The sequence below is a fragment of the Gigantopelta aegis genome, chromosome 9 (assembly GCF_016097555.1).
Source record: "Gigantopelta aegis isolate Gae_Host chromosome 9, Gae_host_genome, whole genome shotgun sequence".
Lineage (NCBI taxonomy): Eukaryota > Metazoa > Mollusca > Gastropoda > Neomphalida > Peltospiridae > Gigantopelta > Gigantopelta aegis.
The window spans coordinates 40736627-40744500 of NC_054707.1; the positions used below are offsets into that span (position 1 = coordinate 40736627).

The 7874-nt window shown below is 32.3% G+C and overlaps 1 long non-coding RNA gene across 1 annotated transcript; it reads left to right on the forward strand.

Annotated features, from left to right (window-relative positions):
• Positions 1 to 5934: 5934 nt before the first annotated feature.
• On the forward strand, positions 5935 to 7427 carry LOC121382028. The gene is made up of 2 exons (XR_005959103.1): positions 5935 to 6525; positions 6753 to 7427. It is a non-coding gene; the product is annotated as an uncharacterized LOC121382028 (long non-coding RNA).
• The last annotated feature ends 447 nt before the right edge of the window (positions 7428 to 7874 follow it).

The following is a 7874-nucleotide window of genomic DNA, read 5'->3' on the forward strand; positions in this document are numbered from 1 at the left end:
TGTGAGCAGCAGTCTTCTGCGAGAGATGTCTACGGGCTAGCATGGTATGGCTAACTGTTAGGACGTCTGTAGGAGATGTCATCAGCCAACCAACCGAGATGGACTAGTGACTGGCTGGGTTTGTCACAATCTAATTAAAATTAGCTCCACTATTACATGTGGATCTAACACCAGCCAGTTGGAGCTCATGTCCACCAATCAAAACCTTACTTGCAGAATCCTGCCAGTGATTTAAAACTAACAACACTGCGTAGTCCCCAATGTCTAGGTAACATTTCGTCTGTAAATAATAATTTAAATATTGACCAATCACACTTCGCCTTTTATAACGTTATTTGGGAGCATACAAATTCTAAAAATATCGGGCGAGTCTATTTCAGTGGCCGCAGTACAGCGAACCATACCAATACGTACGGGGTGGGTTATCAGTCTTCAATTTTACATTAAAAATTATTTATTTATTTATAAAAAAACAAAACTAAATTAGCCTTCAGTTTTACATTACAAATTATTTATTTTATAAAATAAAACATGTTTTAAGGCATTCGTAATTCACACGAAACATGTCGTATACCCTCAGGATAATTCGGAATGTTTTCAAATTATTTTTAAATCACTGGCAGGATTCTGCAAGTAAGGTTTTGATTGGTGGACATGAGCTCCAACTGGCTGGCGTTAGATCCACATGTAATAGTGGAGCTAATTTTAATTAGATTGGGTTTGTCATCAAGATGACACTGAATGAGTTATTCGTGATGGTAGAGATGTTAGTGAATTTAAAATGAGTTAATTAATTATGAACACTAATTGGCTGCAGAAGCAGATTATTATTAGACTTAGAGACATTGAATTACCAGAAACGTTAGTGGGATCAAATTAGTGAATCATGAATCGTGGATATTAGAATATCATATTCTGGGGTTGGCATGGTGTCATTGTTTCATTGTATATTCATATTTTTTACATACAATTTGTTGATATTTATGTTGTTTGACTGGTTTCTTGAACAGTACGTCTTACTAATAGTCAATCTCTCTCCCGTGTGTTTGACATCTAATAGTGGATGATTACTAAATCTGTGTGCTCTACTAGGGCTTCTAAATTATGGTAGCTCCACTCCCATGGCTAGTGATATTCAGTGTTGGGCTAGTAAATAACTACTATTGCCATGCCCAATGGCTAGTGAAAAAAAAGAGGTCAAATGTCGAAATTAAGTCTATTTTGTAAATATGAATATCCTGCCCCCACCCAAAACCCACAATGTGTTTTTAAGCTCTATCTCCCTCTTTAGGTGACATATCGGATTATTACTATTTAGTAAAATTATATTAACTTAAAGTAAAGTAGGGCTAGTGAATTTTTAATTGTGGCTAGTACATTTTTAAAATCTCTGATCCGTTGGCTAGTGGATGTTATAAAGATTCTAGAAGCCCTGGCTCTACATTGTAGTTGAACAAAACAAACTTTAACTGTTTTTCCTTGGGGCCGTTTTACCAGTCAACTCTCCAGATGAAACCGTTGGCAAATGCACTGATGAACAGACAGGTGATGTTTACCTTCATACAGACTGCATGCTTTTCACCCGCAGCTTACTTTTTCCACTGTAGAAACTCAATATACTACAAATTTATACTGCTCACAAAATTTTAAAACACAACATATTGACAATATATTCAGTATACTCATATTTTACAAAAAATAGCAAAACTCTGAAAAATCTATAGTTTAAAACCCCAGTGATATAAACACACACACACACATACACACACACACACACACACACACACACAGTATATAACTCATTAACTCATGAAAAAAGGGGGTACAAAACAAAGGCTTCAAATTTAAACACGTTTTTGCAATGTGTGTGTGCATACAGATACATCTTTTCATCCCTTCTTTTCTTGAACAAACTAACACCATCCAATAATGAGAACTTAACTGTGTGTCTGTGTGTCTGTGTGTGTGTGTGTGCGCGCGCGTGTAACTGTTTCTTGCTGTCCTCTTCAGACCTTTCTTCTCAGTCTTCAAAGTAAAAACGTAACTAACATGAGAATTGAACAAACTTTTAGCAAAGACAGTTAATGATAATTTAAAAGGACAGCTAACAGAAAACATTAATGAGAACTAAACAAACTGTAACAGAAATCAGTAATGAGAAATGGACAAACTTTTAGCGAAAGCCATTTGTACTAAATAAACTAACAGAAAATATTAAGAGCTGAAATAATTAATAGAAATCAACAGACAATTAACAAAATAAACTGAAATTAATAATAAAAACTGAACAAACTAACTGAAGCGAACAATACGAACTGAACAGGTAGTGACAGAAATTAATAATGAGAAAAGAATTAACTCCACCTGAAATCACTAAAGTGAACTGAACAAAGTGAAACAGAAATCAATAATGAGAACTAAAACCAAATAAGAACTGAACAAAACCACAAATAAGTCATTAATAAAGTTTTTAAAAAAACCCACCCTAATAACAAGAACTGAACAAAGTGTTAGCTGTAATAAAATGTGATGATAAACGAACAAACTGTAAAATAAAGCAATCGTGTGATCTGAACAAACTTTTGAAAAAACCTATTTTCTTACACTAAATAAACTAACAGAAATTAATAATTTGAACTCCAGAAAAATAACAGAATCCAATACATCCTGAACAAAACTCTTACAAAAAACAATACTGAGAACAGACCACACTGTAAAATAAACCAACTGAAGAAACAATAACTGAAACAAATAATGAGAATTGACTAAACTGAAATAATATAATTATAAGAGATGAACTAGCTGTAACAGAAGTCAACCATGCGAACTGAATAAATTATAACACATAACACTAATAAGAACTGAACAAACTGTCAATAGAAATGTCTGAAAACTGACCAGACAGTAGCAGAAATCAATAAAGAGAACAGAACATACTAAAAGAAACAAATCAACAATGAGAACTAAACACATAGACACATAGACATAAATAATGAGAATTGAACAAACTGTAACAAAAGCCAATAATGAGAACTGAATATAAACTAATGAGAAGTGAAGAAACTGTAAATAGAAACGAATGCGAACAGAACAAACTGTAACAGAACTTAATAAGGAGATCTGAGAAAACTGTAACAGAAAAAATCAACAAACAGAACAAACTGTAGCAATAATGAGAAACTAACAGACACCAAAAATAAAAATTGGACAACACTGTAACAGAAACCAATAATGAGAACTGAATAAACTGTAACATAAACTGAAGTGAAATGAACAAGCTGTTACCAGAAACGAATGAGAACTAAATAAACTTTAACGTAAATCAATAATGAGAACTGACTAAACTGTAACAAAGCAATACTGAGGATGAACAAGCTATACCAGACGTCAACAATGGGAACTGAATAAATTATAACGGACAACAATCATGAGAACAGAACAAACTGTAACAGAAATCAGTAATGAGAACTGAACAAACTGTACACAACAACGAATAAGAACTGACCAAACAGTAGCACAAACCAATTACGAGAACAGAATAAACTATAACAAATCAATAATCAGAACTGAACAAATAGCAACAGAAAAACACCGTGAGAAGTCAACAAACTAACAAAAACCAATAATGGGAACTGAACGAACTGTAAAACTGCAAACACAAATGAGAACTAAACAAACTGCAAACAGAAATCAATAAAGACAACAGAACAAAATTAAACTAATGAGAAATTAACAAACTGTAAACACAAACGAATGAGAACTGAAAAATGAACTGTAGCAGAAACCATTGAAAACTGAATACACTAACATAAACGAAAACGAATGACATATAAACACACAGAAATCAATGAGAACTGAACAGTTTGTAATGTAAACTAATGAGAAATGAACAAACTAAAGAGAAACGTATGAGAAATGATCTAATTGTAGCAGAAACTAATAAAGAGAATTGAACAAACTGTAACATAAACTAATAATGAGAACCGAACACTTTAACAGAAATATTTATACTGAGAAATGAACAAACTAACAAAAGTCAACAATACACTAAATAAATTATAACAGACAACAATCACAGAAATTGAACACTGTAACCTAAACAATAACAAAAACAAAATATAGGCCTATCAGGAGTGAACAATGTGTACTAAACAAGTTGAAACAAACAAATAATGCGAAGTAAACATATTGTAACAGACATCAATAATGAAAACAGGACAAACTGTAACAAACTAATATTGACAACGGAACAAACGTTGACGGAAATCGGTAATTAGATCGGCCAAACTGGAACAGAAACCAAAAGTGATAACTGAACAAACTGTAACAAATCAATAATGAGAGATGAACAAGCTGTAACAGAAGTCAACAATGCGAATATCGGACAACAATAATTAGAACGAAACAAACTGTAACATAAATCAATAATACAAAAAGAGAAAACTAACAGAAATCGTTAATGAGAACTTTGCAAACTGTAACATAAACATATAATGAGAAATTAACAGACTGTAAATAGAAATGAATAAGAACTTACCAGACAGTAGCCGAAACCATAATGAGAACAGAACAAACTATAACAACATATCAATAATGAGAACTGAACAAACAGAAAGAGAAATAAATAATCATAACTGAACAAATTGTAACAGAAACCAATGATGAGAACTTAACATAAACTAATGAGAAGTGAAGAAACTGTAAACAGAAATGAATTAGAACTAACACAAACTGCAACATAAATCAATAATGAGAACATAACAAACTGTAACATAAACTAATGCGAAATGAACAAATTTTAAAAAGAAACGAATAAGAACTGAACAAACTGTAACAGAAATTAACAAGCAGATCTGAGAAAACTATAACAGAAATCAACAAACAGAACAAATTGTAGCAGAAACCAATAAACTGTAATATAGACTAACGCGAAACAGAACAGAAACGAATGAGAAATAAACTGTAACGTAAATCAATAATGAGAACTAACTAAACTGTAACAAACCAATAATGAGATATGAACAAAAGTCAGAAATGTGAATTGAATACATTATGATGAAAATCAATCATGATACATTTGTAACTGAATACGTTATAACATAAATCAATAATGATATTTGAACAAACTGTAAGAGAAACGAATGAGATCTAAACAAACTGCAAACAGAAATCAATAATGAGAACAGAACAGACTAACATAAACTAACGATAAATGAACAAACTGTAAACACAAACGAATGACAACTGAACATTAAACTGTAACAGAAACCAATGAAACCTGAATATACTGTAACATAAACTAATGAGATATGAACACACTAACAGAAATCAATAATGAGAACTCAACACACTTTAACGGAAACCAATAATGAGAACTGAACCATTTTAAATGTAAACTAATGAGAAATTAAAGGGACATTCCTGAGTTTGCTGCATTGTAAAATGTTTCCGACTAATAAAATATTTCTACGATTACACTTACATATTAAATATGTTTTCTTCTTTAGGATATCAGTGTCTATCCAGTGTGTTTCTGGTCGTCTTAATATTTGTAAGAAGCCCAAACTGGATTTTGTCTTCAAATAATTTCGTACGAAACAAATATATTTTAGGAAATAAAATGAAATTTACGCTAGTACTAAATATTAGAACGATCAGAAACATGTTTAATATACAGCCACTAATATGTTATGCAGGAAAATATATTTGATATGTAATTACAATCGTTAAAAAGTCTCTGTTAGTCGATAACATCTTAAAATTGAAAAAAATAAATCAGGAATGTCTTAAAAAACTAAAAAGAAACGAATGAGAAATGATCCAACTGTAGCAGAAACTAATAATGAGAACCGAACACACTATAACAGACATTTTAATGAGAACTCTGGACAAACTAACAAAAGTCAATAATATGAATTGAATAAATTATAATGGACAACAATCACAAACATTTAACACTGTAATATAAACAATAATGCGGACTTACAAACAAACTATAGGCCTAAGAAAGGTCAACATCGTACTGAACAAGTTGTAACATAAAAAAATAATGCGAAGTAGACATATTGTAATAGACATCAATATTGAAAACAAAACAAACATTGACAAAAATCGGTATTTGGAACGGCCAAACTGGAACAGAAACCAAAAGTGAGAAGTGGACAAACTGTAACAGAAACCAATATTGTCACAAGTCAAGGGTACTAAAATAAGAACCATATTATATTTTAGAACATTTATTGTAAATACTTGGGTAATTGAGAATATATTGTTGAACTGTGTGTCATAGCTTGCTAAGGCAAACTATATTTTTATACTGTAATCACTAGCAGAGGTGTTTGTAAAGAACTTGGGCTTGGGCTTACATTGGTGAACACTTTTGGTTGTGAGTGAAGCATGCATAGTGGGGATATAGTTGGGAGATGTAATGAGTTGTGGGAGTCACATAACGTTCTTGAGAGAGAAACTGTGTATTAAGATATTGTGAAATATTTTATTCTGTATAACTCTGGGTTGATGACAACCGTAAGTAGATTTTGTTTGTTTGTTGTATAACTGTGGTATACTATTGTGTATATGTGTTAGTAGTTGTATGTAACGTCATTGCAAAACAAAAGTCTTAAGTAAATCTGATTTATGTAATATTTAAGACACTTGTGAAGTGCGGACATTATATTAAGAGAAAATTGTCTAACATTTGATATGGTAATATAAATATTACATGGTTTTGATTAGGGTATATTGTATTTCAGTGTATTTGTGTATTGGGTCCTGGTGATGACGAACGTAGATGATGTATTCTGGGAGTTGGCGAAGAGTGAGTCTGGTGAATGGCGGTAGTGATAATGGTGAACAGAGAAGATGATCAGTGAATGATCGTGACGACGGTGTCAATGATTTTGACGAACGGCGAAGGTGATCTATGAATGATCCTGACAAAGAGTGTTGCTGATTCGGGTGAATGATGGTGGTAATAATGGTGAATGGAGGAGATGATCAGTGAAGGATCGTGATGAGGGTACCAATGATTCTGGTGAACGGAGATGATCAGTGAATGACCGTGACGAGGGGGTTAGTGATTCTGGTGAACGACAGGGGTTTTAATAGTAAACGACAACGGTGATCAGTGAATGATCATTATGAGGTGTGATGATTCTAGTGAATGATAATGATAATGGGGAATGGTGAAGATGATCAGTGAATGATCATGACAAGGGTGATGATGAGGGTGACTTATGATGATGAATTGTGAAATGTGATGAATAGTGGAAGACAGACATTTTAGTATTATTTTGTGGTTAAAAGATTTTTACTCTATTTAATAGTGATTCATAGTTTAATTTACATGTGATATGTGTTACATGCGTGAAAGTGCAATATGTATTGGTTGGGAGGGAAGTGTTATGTAAATAAATGTGTATGAATGATTCCTGAGTTGTCATCTTGTTTCTTTTGGGATACCGACCCGTGACAAATGAGAAGAACTAAACAAACTGTAACAGAAATCAATAGAGAGAACGGAACAACCTGTAACAGAAACCAATAATTAGAAGAACTAAACAAACTGTAACAAATCAATAGTGAGAACGAAACAACTTGTAACAGAAACCAATAATGAGAATTGAACAACTGTAACATAAGCCAGTAATGTAAACTGAACAAATTATAAAAGAAACCAATAATGCAAACTGAAGAAACTAACAAAAACACTTGATGCGAACTGAACAAACTGTAACAGAAATCAATAAGGAGATCTGAGCAAACTGTAACAGAAATAAACGAACAGAACAAAATGTAGTCGAAACCAATGATGAGAACGGAACAAACTGTAACAAACTAATAATGAGAAATGAACCAACTGTAAAAGAAATTAA